The sequence below is a fragment of the Anabrus simplex genome, chromosome 9 (genome assembly GCF_040414725.1).
Source record: "Anabrus simplex isolate iqAnaSimp1 chromosome 9, ASM4041472v1, whole genome shotgun sequence".
In the NCBI taxonomy this organism is placed as follows: Eukaryota; Metazoa; Arthropoda; class Insecta; order Orthoptera; family Tettigoniidae; genus Anabrus; species Anabrus simplex.
In genome coordinates this window covers 52,318,017-52,332,406 of record NC_090273.1, presented here as the reverse complement: position 1 = coordinate 52,332,406, position 14,390 = coordinate 52,318,017, and the positions used below count along the sequence as shown (strand labels likewise).

Below are 14,390 nucleotides of genomic sequence, written 5' to 3'. Positions count from 1 at the left end.
AGCTGTCAATTATTTCAGTAAACTTTTTTCGTCACGAAGGACTAAAAGGGACGTGAAGTGGACTCTGAAAATCGCATCTTCGAACCTGAAGGAGGAACTGAATATTCTTCGTTTTGCCTGAACGTAAAGGCCCAAAACTGACATGTTTAATATCCAATTAGACATTTGCTTTAATTAACAGAGGGAATTTCTTCCGCATAACCCCATTTCACAAGATAACTACGTCTCTGCTATTTGCTTTACGTCGCACTGACACAGATATGTCTTATGGCGACGATGGGATAGGAGAGGCCTAGGAATTGGAAGCAAGTGGCCGTGGCCTTAATTAAGGTACAGCCCCAGCATTTGCCTGGTGTGAAAATGGGAAACCACGGAAAACCATCTTCAGGGCTGCCGACAGTGGGATTCGAACCCACTATCTCCTCGATGCAAGCTCACAGCCGCGCGCTCCTAACCGCACGGGCAACTCGCCCGGTCATACAAATCTCAAGCAGGAAATAAGTGATGCTTCCATGCACTCTGTGGCTATGGATGAATCTTCAGATAGGACTGACTGTGCTCAACTGTGGTATCTATTCGTGTATTTAATGGTTTTCGATTTTTGGAAACATTGCTTGTGGTATCTATGTATTCGTGTATTTAATGGTTTTCGATTTTTGGAAAAACTGCTTGTCTTCAAGGCTATTGTACACATATACAAATGCTACGCACCATTTCGGAGCATGATATGAAATAGGGAAATCTCCTATCGGTGACTACATATTGTGATCGTGACATGGTGGGAGATGAGGGTGGCCAGGCACACTGACTGACAGAGCAAATGCAACACCAAGAAGGAGTGGTCAGAACTTTATGCCAATTGCAGGGTAGACTGACGTCACTGAGGTATGCTCATGATGTGAAATGCGCCGCTGTGCTGCGCACGTAGCGAACGATAAATGGGACACGGCGTTGGCGAATGGCCCACTTCGTACCGTGATTTCTCAGCCGACAGTCATTGTAGAACGTGTTGTCGTGTGCCACAGGACACGTGTATAGCTAAGAATGCCAGGCCGCCGTCAACGGAGGCATTTCCAGTAGACAGACGACTTTACGAGGGGTATGGTGATCGGGCTGAGAAGGGCAGGTTGGTCGCTTCGTCAAATCGCAGCCGATACCCATAGGGATGTGTCCACGGTGCAGCGCCTGTGGCGAAGATGGTTGGCGCAGGGACATGTGGCACGTGCGAGGGGTCCAGGCGCAGCTCGAGTGACGTCAGCACGCGAGGATCGGCGCATCCGCCGCCAAGCGGTGGCAGCCCCGCACGCCACGTCAACCGCCATTCTTCAGCATGTGCAAGACACCCTGGCTGTTCCAATATCGACCAGAACAATTTCCCGTCGATTGGTTGAAGGAGGCCTGCACTCCCGGCGTCTGCTCAGAAGACTACCATTGACTCCACAGCATAGACGTGCACGCCTGGCATGGTGCCGGGCTAGAGCGACTTGGATGAGGGAATGGCGGAACGTCGTGTTCTCCGATGAGTCACGCTTCTGTTCTGTCAGTGATAGTCACCGCAGACGAGTGTGGCGTCGGCGTGGAGAAAGGTCAAATCCGGCAGTAACTGTGGAGCGCCCTACCGATAGACAACGCGACATCATGGTTTGGGGCGCTATTGCGTATGATTCCACGTCACCTCTAGTGCGTATTCAAGGCACGTTAAATGCCCACCGCTATGTGCAGCATGTGCTGCGGCCGGTGGCACTCGCGTACCTTCAGGGGCTGCCCAATGCTCTGTTTAAGCAGGATAATGCCCGCCCACACACTGCTCGCATCTCCCAACAGGCTCTACGAGGTGTACAGATGCTTCCGTGGCCAGCGTACTCTCCGGATCTCTCACCAATCGAACACGTGTGGGATCTCATTGGACGCCGTTTGCAAACTCTGCCCCAGCCTCGTACGGACGACCAACTGTGGCAAATGGTTAACAGAGAATGGAGAACCATACCTCAGGACACCATCCGCACTCATATTGACTCTGTACCTCGACGTGTTTCTGCGTGCATCGCCGCTCGCGGTGGTCCTACATCCTACTGAGTCGATGCCGTGCGCATTGTGTAACCTGCATATCGGTTTGAAATAAACATCAATTATTCGTCCGTGCCGTCTCTGTTTTTTCCCCAACTTTCATCCCTTTCGAACCACTCCTTCTTGGTGTTGCATTTGCTCTGTCAGTCAGTGTATGTCATATACGAGATCAAAATATTAATGTTGTGTTTTGCTACTTCACCAAACCGCATTGTGGTGTCTGATGTTATGAGTCCATTCACTTGTGTGATTTTACGAGAGAGATCATCACTGCCACACACACTTTCTAGAACTTACCTTGAGAAATTTGGCACCAGGCACACAGATCTTTTGCTTCACAATAATGTTTACTGGCTTAGCAAAGGAACCATGCTTTCCTGATTTTTTGACTGAAGTTTTCTCAATCTGTGTGACGAGAAACGTCAGTTCTCGACGATCAAGAATCAGTCCAGCAGGTTGATTTCTTGAGTGACATACTTAACCACTTAAAAATCTTGCCACTATTTTAGAGGGACAGGGTCTAGGAAAATATTGTTACATGAACTGCATGATTCTGAAAGACTTTTGAGCTACATTAGATTTCTCTGTTCAAGATTTGGAAGAAATAATTCATTTTCTCACACTTCGTTCGGTATCTTGTAACAAAAGTTCGTTGCGGAAAATGTCAGTTTTGTATCAATTAAAAAGAGAAATTGATGAACAAATCATGCAGCTCAACAAATTTGAATACTTTTTTAGGCTTGACCTCATCGAAGCTCATCAACGAGGAATTTCATGAGAGAGATGCATATCAACCATATGAATTGACAAGACATGAAATGTATTGAGCATGCAAGGGACAGGTTGACAATGGCTGATTTTGACCGTCCATAAACTCCACAGACACTCTCAGACCTGAGCTGATCAGATGGAATGGGACCTTCTTCCTCAAGGTGACATCAATGTACTGATTGCAAGCATGCCACAGTATGTCCGAGGCATGAACAATGCTAGAGGTGGTCATACAACATTAAAAATCACAAACTATAACCTTTTCATTATTACTGTTTATTTGTGTTAAATACTGGAAGAAAAGCATTTGAGTTCACACAAGTTAACCTTTCCAGACTGTGTGCCACTGTGATATGACAACATTCTGTAACTTTATTATTGTATTGCATCATTAAATGAAGTGCAGTCATGGTGCAAGACTGCTGATGGTGTTGTTAATGTGATGGTTGTGCGGATTCATAAGGTGGTGGTTGATGTGGTCCACAGTGAGTAAGAATGTTTTTAAGGTCTGGTGGGCCACATATTATGCTGGTCCCCACATAATCAATCAAATTTTCATACAAGCAGTCAACTTACCTTATCTCACACTTGAGATTATCTTCCAAAACACCCCACTGTCACATTCAGGCACTCACCAGACCTTAATATTCTCACCTGTTGGCACCGTTAGATGAAATATGCTTCTCCAAATGAAATCCAAGTGCATTCATGCCCATTTCATATACATCAGACTGTCTAGACATAAGAAATTCCTCACAGATGTTTTCAATGGCTTATACATTATTTAATTGATTCCCTGCCCAAAAAAAAAAAAAATAATAAAAATAAAAATACAAGTCAGTTGGCAAGGGATCTGATACATATATGGTAGATGAGGAAGAGTTTCACTGTATAAGTGTTGTATAGTTTTTGGACTTCTTGTTGCTGAAATATGTAGTGAAACATTACTTCATCTCTGTTAACAAATCTAGGGCACTTACAGCATAAAATCTGATGTGTCTTATCGAGCTGTGTACAGTAATTCTTGGTATCGGTAGTTGCACCACATTCTCCACCAAACAGTCATCATTATTGTCCTTGAATGAAGGTTTGGTTTCAGAATGTGTTTTATGGGCCTCATAATTCATCATGCAGATTGGCAAAGGTTGTCATAAAATTTCCCTTTCTCATCAACAGTCGCTATCTTGTTTCAGACTCATCCACTTGGGACATTTCTGTTCCACGGAAACAGAGAAGTGCGGACTTCCAACATGTCATTTTCAGTGTGTGCATTTAGATCCTTGACTTTTCCAAATGCTTGTAAGCAGGATTGGTCAAGAATATGACAAATCACTCATTTCATCATATTATTATTTTTTATTTAAATGTCAGTTTAACCATGCACAAGCATAATAATTCAAAATTTGAACTTCAATCAAAGTTAACAGGCACGTAAAAACAGTCAGTCAGTCAGTCAAGGAGAATGGGTTTTTACATTTAAATCTTCAAGTTTATACAGGCAATGAAAATGCTGAGATAAAAAGTGATAAACAGAAATTTACTGTCGCTGAAGTTTTGAGAAAGTACAATTCCTAGATTTGACCAAGATAAAAATGCTTTATTAATGAGTCCCTCCATGTTAGTAGGTAGCAAACAGTGTAGTAGGCCTAAAATATGCCTCACTGAAAAAATTAAAGAAAATAAAGGTCTCTGATTATTATAAGCATGATGGGAGTGTCAACACAGACATGCAGTCTCTGATACCGCTGCTGTATTTAGTGTTGTTATTGGCACAAAATGAACATAATGGATACATTGTGTGATGTCACAGACATGTGGCTGTTTTTCTTTTTGATCAAGCAAGTTGGCTGTGCAGTTAGGGGCATACAGCTGTGAGCTTGCATTTGGAAGGTAGTGGGTTTGAACCTCACTGTCAGCAACCCTGAAGATGGTTTTCTGTGGTTTTCCATTTTCACACCAGGTAAATGCTGGGGCTAAACCTTAAGGCCATGGCTGCTTCCTTCCTACTCTTAGCCCTTTCCTATCCCATCATCACCATAAGACCTATTTGTGTCAGTGCAACAATATAAACAATTTAAAAAAAAAACAATATTTTTATTTTGTCATCGACATGTGTCACATACTTTTGAGGACTTGCTGGAGCATTTGGACATTTGACAGTGTTTCATCTTCAGCAACGTCTCCACTTGTGATTGATAGGGTTGTTGAGGGCACAAACAATTTTCTGTTTCCTTCAACATTTCATTTCTTACATCCAGAATGAATCTCCTCCAGCTGATTTGCTTCCCAGTAACTGCATTGTAGATTATCCAAGAGTTTGTTGCTGAGAGATCAAAAATATTGTACATCACATGAATAGGCCATCTCCTGGTTCCAGCTCAAGTGGAACATTTGCATGCTATTTAATCCAGGAAATCCACTCCAACTTCAGTTTTGTTGTAGAACAAAGTAGCCTAGTTTCTTCTTCCCTTGATTGTCTACCTGCACATCAGAATGAAGGGAGCTCTTGGTAATCTTTTCCTTCCATACGATTAAATGTAAAATAGTAAGATACCAACGTATTAAAGGGCTAATCCCTTACATTCATTCAAAGGGCCAATAATTACAAACATTAGTACGACAAGTTTACATTTTCATCTACGTAGAGTTTGCCCCATTACGGCACCAGGTCTTTCAAGTAGCTTCTCCAACAGTGAGAGAAGATAGGGCTGACTAGGAGGGGAGGGGATCAAATGAGGTGGGTAGAGTTGAGGCTCTGGTCATGGGGGATTCCATTGTTAGACATGTCAGGAAAGTGTGTGGAGGAAAGGGTACCAGGGTAGAGTGCTATCCAGGAATTAGGTTAAAGCAGATGTTGAGGAAGGTAAAAGAGAAGGAGGAGGGAAAGGAGAAGGTGGTAGTGTTTCACATTGGTACTAACAACGTAAGACAAACAGGTATAAGTGCCAACATAGTTGGGGATGTGTGGGACCTGGTAAATGCAGCACAGGTGAAGTTTAATGAAGCAGAGATTGTTATCAGTGAAACACTGTGTAGAAGAGATACTGACTGGAAGGTGATTGGGGATTTAAATGAGACTATGGAGTGGGTATGTGGGAAACTGGGAGTGAGATTTCTAAATCCTACTGGGTGGGTAGGAGATAGGGATCTGCGCTAAGATGGCCTTCACTTAAACCGCAGTGGTACATATAAGTTAGAAAATTTGTTTAGAAGGGTTATAGGGAGGTACATTCAAGGAAACAGGGTGGCCTAGGGATCAGTGATAAGGGAACAGGGAACTGGAAATCAAATAGGGATGACATAAAAATGTTAGTGCTCAATTGTAGAAGTATTGTAAAGAAAGGAATAGAATTAATTTAATAGATATATACTTACCAGATATTGTAATAGGAGTTGAATCATGGCTGAGAAATGATATAATCGATGCCGAAATTTTCTCACAGAACTGGAGTGTGTAGAGATAGGATAGGAATGGTAGGAGGGGGAGTATTAATTCTGGTGAAAGAAGAATTTGTAAGCTACGAAAAAGTTAAAGATGACAAACATGAAATTCTAGGTGTAAGGCTCAACTCTAAAGATAATAGGCAACTTGATGTCTTTGGAGTGTACAGACCGGGAAAGGTTAGCGCAGACGCTGATTTAGAATTATTTGATAAGATAATCAGCTATGTGGAAAACGATAAGGAAAAGAAAGAGATTGTAGCAGGTGATCTCAATTTACCAAATGTCAATTGGGAAGGTAATGCGAACGGCAGGAAGCATGACCAACAAATGGCAAATAAGTTAATATGGGAAGGGCATTTGATTCAGAAAGTGATGGAACCAAATAGAGGGAAGAATATTCTGGATGTGGTGCTGGTAAAACCAGATGAGCTCTATAGAGAAACAGAAATAATAGATGGTATTAGTGAACATGAAGCTGTTTTTGTGGTAGTTAAAAATAAATGTGAAAGAAAGGAAGATATTAAAAGTAGGATTATTAGGCAGTACCATATGGCTGATAAAACAGGCATGAGGGAGTTTTTAAAAAGTAACTATGATCGGTGGAAAACGGTAAATAAAAGTAAACAGACTCTGGAATGGGTTTAAAGCAATTGTTGAGGAATGTGGAAATAGGTTTGTACCTACAAAGGTGGTAAGGAATGGTAAATATCCAAAATATTATAACATAGAAGTAAAGAGACTAAGAAGGAGGTGGAGGTTGGAATGAAATAAGAGTTAGAAATGGCTGTGGAAATAAGGAGAAATTGAAGGAACTTGCTAGGAAATTGAATGTAGCAAAGAAGTCAGCTAAGGATAGCATAATTGACGGTCATATAAATTCTAGTGAAAAATGGAAGAGTCTGTAGAGGTACTTTCAAGGCAGAAACAGGTTCCAAGAAAGATATTCCAGGAATCATTAATGAACAAGAGGAGTGTGTATGCAAGGATCTTCAAAAGGCAGAAGTATTCAGTCAGCAGTATGTAAAGATCGTTGGTTACAAGGATAATGTCCAGATATAGAAGGTGAGTAATACTAAAGAAGTATTAAAATTTACCTATGACAATGACATTTACAGTAAAATACAAAAGTTGAAAGTGAGAAAAGCAGCTGGAATTGATAAGGTTTTGGGGGATATACTAAAGACAATGGGTTGGGATATAGTACCATATCTGAAGTACTGTACTTGTTTGATTATTGATTACATGAAGGAGCTGTACCAAATTAATGGAGAGTTGCTATAGTAGCCCCTGTGTATAAAGAAAAGGGTGACATACATAAAGCTGAAAATTACAGGCTAATCAGTTTGACATGCATTGCATGTAAGCTTTGGGAAAGCATTCTTTCTGATTATATCAGACATGTTTGCATAATTAATAAGAAACATACCGTCCAGGTAAAGAAGTTGCTCAAACAACAGAAAAGCAACTTGCAGGAGAACTCTATATACTCGGAACCATTTTCACATCTGGAAGTAGATACTGCTATTAAAAGCCTCAAACCAGGTAAAGCTGCTGGCTTTGATGGGATATTTCCTGAGTTTCTGATACATAGTGGTCCAAACACAAGGCTCTGGTTGGCTAAATTCTACTCTAATATATTATCGTCTGGACATCTGCCATATGAATTCCGGGTAAGCAAGATCATTGCAATACTGAAACCCGGTAAACCGGAAGACAAAGTTGATAGCTACCGTCCAATAGCATTGCTGAGTGTTTGCTATAAACTCCTTGAGAGACTTGTGTACAACAGAATTAGTTCGGCCATTAATGAAGTGATCCCAGTAGAGCAAGCTGGATTCAGGCAGAACCGAAGCTGTGTTGACCAGGTGCTAGCACTAACAACTCACAGTGAAGCTGGTTTTCAAAGGGGTACTAAAACATCTGTAGTCTTTGTAGATCTAAAGGCTGCACATGATACTGTGTGGAGGCAAGGGTTGATGTTGAAGCTGCAACGAGTTATCCCTTGCAAAACTGTAACCACACTGATCAACAATATGCTAACCGAAAGGCTCTTCCGCGTCGTCATATATGATGACATTAGTCGTCTTAGGAAACTAAAAAATGGTCTTCCCCAGGGATCAGTATTGGCACCTCTTCTATTCAATCTCTACATATCGGAGATCCCTGAGACACAATCATTAAAATTTTCTTATGCAGACAACCTAGCCATTGCCATTCAACATGCAGATCTCAGCCATGCCGAGGCCATCCTGACGTCTGACCTGAATACACTTAGCTGTTACTTCCGAAACTGGAGACTACAACCCAGCATGAATAAGACAGAATCTGCTTGCTTCCATCTCCACAACAAGTTGGCTAATACAAAACTCCAAATATGCTTCAATGGCTCAGTGCTAAAGCACAATCCTAATCCAAAGTACCTCGGGGTAACGCTTGACCAAACCCTATCTTATAGAAAGCATCTTGAAAACCTCGGATCTAAGTTGAAATCACGTAATAATATTCTGTTTAAACTGTGTGGAACTTCATGGGGTACTTCAGCGGACACATTACGGCGCACTGGGCTTGGCCTTGTGTATTCTGCAGCTGAATACTGCTCTTCAGTATGGCTTAACAGTTGCCACGTGAAGAAAGTCGATGTACAACTTAACGCCACCATGCATATCATCTCTGGTACTCTGAAGCCTACTGCAACGCACTGGCTGCCAGTCCTGTCCCACACTGCTCCACCAAGCCTGCGACGTTCAAGAGCCCTTGTTCAAGAATATGATAAGATCATGTCCAATCCAACTCTACCTATCCACAGAGATGTTGCAGATCTCTGGAGACAAAGGCTGAAATCCCGTAAGCCACCAATGAAAACAGCTAAGAATCTAATGGATGCTGGTTTCAATTTAAAAGAGGAATGGAAAGAGCAATGGATTCGTACAGCTCCGGAGTGGCCAAGCCTCTTTAATCCAAACCACGCCCCAGCTGGTTTTAGTTTGCCAAGAATAACGTGGGCATCACTAAACAGGTTTCGCACTAATTGTAGAAGATCTGCATTCTCCCTTCACCAGTGGGGCTTCGGGAACTCTCCAGCATGTGATTGTGGTGCTTTAGTCCAGACCATGCATCATATAATGGACGAATGCCCTCTGCGTGCTTATGGTGGAGACCGGAAAGACTTTGCTGATGTCAGCATCTATATCATATATCATAAGTGGTACGTTCCGAGCTGTCAGTGGAGAGATGGAGTGGAATGACATCAGTAGATGAATAAGTTTGAGAGGTGTCTTTAAAAGTAGGAAAGATCACAATATGAAGATAAAGTTGGAATTCAAGAGGACAAATTGGGGCAAATATTCATTTATAGGAAGGGGAGTTAGGGATTGGAATAACTTACCAAGGGAGATGTTCAATAAATTTCTAATTTCTTTGCAATCATTTAAGAGAAGGCTAGAAAAACAACAGATAGGGAATCTGCCACCTGGGCAACTGCCCTATATGCAAATCAGTAGTGATTGATTGATTGAAATGAAGCAGATCGGTCCAGTAGAACAAACGGACGGATTTGCCTAAGCTGTTTACAGTAAACTCTTTTAATATATAAGATAACTGAATTATGTAAAGTTAACATTCATCATATGTAATACGTTTTGGTATATGCAGTAAGTTGTGGTATATATGTATATTTTTTTTACAATTTGGTTTACATCGTATCACAGACTATATGTAAGCTATATTTCAAGCATAGTCACATATGTAATAAACTGCGTTGTGTATATTTTAAACGTGATGTTAACCTAAACATATTTATGTTACTTGTGTAATGTGAGTTATTAATGAACTTGACCAATTTTGGTTCCTGTTAGATCCGTATTGACTAATAATGAGTTAATAACCTGTGAGAAAACAGGGCTTATAAGGGTCCATCAGTCAATGTATTGTTCTAAACATATTGACTGATGCATTCAAATCTATCCAAAAGCATCCAAAACCACACACTAATTGTGTAAGCCTATATGTCAATTGCATTGACTGGCAGACCCTTATTAGCCCTGTTTTGTCACAGGTTGTTAAATCAAGTGAGTTAAGTCGCATACATTTTTGCTGTAAGGGGATAACATATTTGTGTTATATTAATTCAATGTCAAGCACGCTATTATGGAAATTGTTTGGGTTATTTAAAGAGATACTGTGCCATTCAACAGTGCGGTTATTTGCTTTAGCTAGAACTCGGCTTGCCTAAACAAAGAATTAATGTATCGTCAATTCGTAACGCGATCTTACAGAAGTGTCCAAATATAAAACTCGCATTTCCTCAAAATTAACTTCTAGTGACTAACCATTCACAAAAGTCATATTCAAAAACGCACGAGAATTCGGTAACTTCAAAGCAAAGTAGACCAGCCGTAATAAATTTTGCGGTATGCACTTTAAATTTCAAATCGCCCATTTCGACATGAAACTCTTATGTCTTCAGTCGTAAATCTCCTTTTACAAGATTTAAACTAACCAAAAACGGAATAAAATAAAACATGATGCACCGGTTGCGGTCGGAATGTTGACACAGTAGGCTACAGTACTTCAAATTATTTTTCAAGATCGTTAATCTCTAACCTCTACTTCTAAATAGTCAAGAGTCTGGTTCTAAAGTAATGTATGGAATAATAAGTTCCTCAATCTATTTTCCACTTAGTATATACTATCATAAGCAGAAATTAACTACCATAGATACTTTTTTTTTTCTGTTCGAAAGTGTATTAGCAGTCCGGATATACATATTGTAAAACTCAAGTTCTCGGATAAATGACACAAATAATTTCCTTAAAGGTATGCTTAGCTGAAAGTACAACGCACCACTACGTCAAATGATAGGAAAGTCGACTTAAAGGCGATAATAATTGAGGAACGCGCTTTTCACTTGTATATCAGAGAGTCCGATAGATCTACTCACCTATGATTCAAGCAAGAATCTTCAATTATACTGAACTCCGAGCGGGCTGTACTAGAAATCTCGTCCGAACAAACCAAAACCATCCACAAAACACTGTACGAAAATAAACAGTTGATTTCATACATTGCAAAATCATAATTTTTTAATTTTTACTGCGTCTTTAAATCGATATTACATACCTTCGATGGTTATTCTGCGATTGATATTTGTGTTTGCAACAGATTCAATTTCGAGAATCGATAGTTACAATATCACTCCAAATACAGTAGAGACAATACACGACACTGAGCGAGATATCGAGGGACAGCTATTGGAGCTCACTCTAGCGGATAGACCTGAACGGTACTGATTCTGTCATAAGAGCACGTGCATTTTTGTGTGAAGTTTTCGGTGTTATTTATGCGTTCTCAGTGAATTGACATAATTAAGTAGTAGCGTGTATCATTCCTTGATATCTCCTCTCAACATGAGGGGAAAGGTATGTGCTGTGTTTGGCTACAGTAATTACGAAGTAGAGAAAAATGCGCGGTCGTTCTTCAGGTTCCCTCGTGACAAGAACATGTAAGTAATATTGTGTTTGCATATATATTCTTCCAGTGACAGAGATTTTTATAGTACTTCATAATCTTCTGACCTGCTCGACCCATGTTTTAACGGGCTTAAAATATAATATGCATATTTTATTGTATAGTGCAGCAGTTAACCTTCAATACCGATGTGTTGTTGTAGGTGTGATCTGTGGGTTTTGAAATGTCACAGAAGCGATTTGGATAAAGTGTACAAGAAAGAAGGGACGTTACGCTTATATAAAAATTATAAGATCTGTTCAGATCATTTCCAGGCCCGCGACTTTAAAAATCCTCGACTATACAGCCAAGGGTATGTTATATTTTTACTCTAATTGCACGTTAATATTCCTCAAAGCATCACTATCGACAACATTTTCAAACTTTTCTTTCTTTTATCCCTCTTCTCAGATTAAAGCCGGGATTTTATAGATTTTCTTTCTGTTAGTAGGCTTCATGTTAAGAGGAAAATTGTCCAGCTATTAAATGTTAATTCATTGCATCATATGTGTAAGGAATGTGCCGATATTTTTCTTGACAAATGTCTTAATGTGATGATACAATGTTTTTAAATGAGGAAGAAGACAAATCCAACCGTAAGATTTCAGGCAGATATGATAAAGCTAAAAAAAGTAATGCATAAAGGAAAGATCAAGCCATTTCACAGCAGTCCATTTCACACCTTGTTTATATGTCTAATTTCAGTCTTTAAATAATAACCTTTTAAATGATTCTTCATTAATTTATCCAGAATTGCTATAGCAACTTCAAAGTTAATATCTCAATACCACTTTCTTTCTAGACGTAATTTATTTATCCATTTCCGTATATACATTTCCATTGATATTTGAATTTAGCGCGATTTGTTCAGGTCAAGTCACTAGGAGCGCCACCGTCGAATTGTCTCCCATGTTAGCAAGGCGAAATCCGTAAGTGTCGTGTATTGTCTCTACTGTATTTGATCACTCGCCACTGCATTGCCATTTGGGGGATTTTCTCCTTAAATGGAGAATTTTTGAAACCTAGGGTGAAGAGTTCAACAAAGAAAATATTGGTTTTATTTTTGAAATTTAAGGATATATACATTGGAGTGCAATAGGAGAAATAGGGAATCGTGCATTTTACGCTGAGTTTGAATTAATTTTGTCGGGTAAACGCCTAATGTGTCACCGTCACAGAAGTTTAAGATTTCTACATCGTATGAGTTCAGTTCAGTTGAGCTCTTAAGACCAAAATAAAGAGTGGAGTGTTGATTGGACTTTCTTGCCCTTCGAAAATTCCACTGCCAGGTTTGAAGCAGCTTTCGTATGATAAGCAGGCTGACACAATACCGCCGAACTCCAGATTTGAATTACAGATTGCTTTGACACCTGGTTTAAATATGATTCTGTTTACCAATGAACCGGTACTCTCTCCAGTGACATCTGTATATCAGCCTGAAGATAATTTCTATTTTAAGCTGACCAATTTGCACGGAAACTAGATACCGGTAGTGTATTTATACGAGCTTCATACGATAAGCTGACCATTTTCTTGGTGGCTGGGTTAGGGGGCGCGGGGGGGGGGGGGGCAATGTGCAAAGTAAGACAATTGCTCTACACTACTTTGGTTTTAGAAGGAAAAAGAGGGATGGTTAAATTCTGGAAGATTTAACAATTTATTCCATAGCTCAGGCGGCAGCTCACCGGCCTCTCACCACTGGATACCGTGGTTCAAATCCCGGTCACTCCATGTGAGATTTGTGCTGGAGAAAGTGGAGTTGGGACAGGTTTTTCTCCGAGTACTCCGGTTTTCTCTGTCATCTTTTATTCCAGCAACACTCTCCACTATCATTTCATTTCATCTCTCAGTCATTAATCATCGCCCCAGAGGAGTGTGACAGGCCTCGGCAGCCGGCACAATTCCTATCCTCGCCGCAAGTTGGGGGCTTCATTCATCCCATCCCTGACCTGGTCATTGACTGGAATACAGGTTGCAGGTTTTCATCATTAAATACTAGTATTATTATGATTATTATCGTTACTATTTGTACCGTGTTTTTGTGGATCACCGAGGTGAAAGAAGGTGCGGGCATGAATAGGTCTATCTACTACCATCAAACGATTAATTAGAAGCTTTAAAAATGAAAGTTATATTTCTTTTGGACTGGTTTCTTTTTTCAAATGCAAAATATTAACAAAACCGGTCGCTCAGCGACAGTACAAGATTTCAGGTACAGAATTAGTTTGTTAGTTTAGTTACACGTTTGGAGAAATCAGAAAAATCCACAAATCAATAATCTGAGCTTAAAACTCCCAGCTTTTACAAATGTTACTTGAGCATTATTTCTCCGTCCGCCCAATTTCTTTTACAAAGGATTTACAAGGTACAATTCTTTCAAGAGCATTTTTGCTCCATCATAACTTTACCGCCTTCCAAAAGGCATCATTTAACCATCAAAAGACAAAGCGCGTCTTTGCTCCATTAAAACCTTACATTAGGACACCTAGTTTTAAAGGGTCCAGGCCTATCGAAGGCACCACCTACATATTACGATTCAAACAGTATTTACTGTTTCAGACACACAAAAATCTGACTACTTAACCTAAAAGAAAGAAATTGAA

The 14,390-nt window shown here is 40.2% G+C and overlaps 1 protein-coding gene across 1 annotated transcript in view; it reads right to left on the bottom strand.

Moving 5' to 3' along the window:
- The window catches only part of LOC137502153 (oocyte zinc finger protein XlCOF19-like), a 31,505-nt gene extending 20,210 nt beyond the window's left edge, over positions 1 to 11,295 (bottom strand). The window contains exon 1 of the mRNA XM_068229143.1: positions 11,222 to 11,295. The gene's annotated coding sequence lies outside the window, so the exon portion shown is untranslated. The remainder of the gene's footprint in view (positions 1 to 11,221) is intronic.
- Positions 11,296 to 14,390: the final 3,095 nt, after the last annotated feature.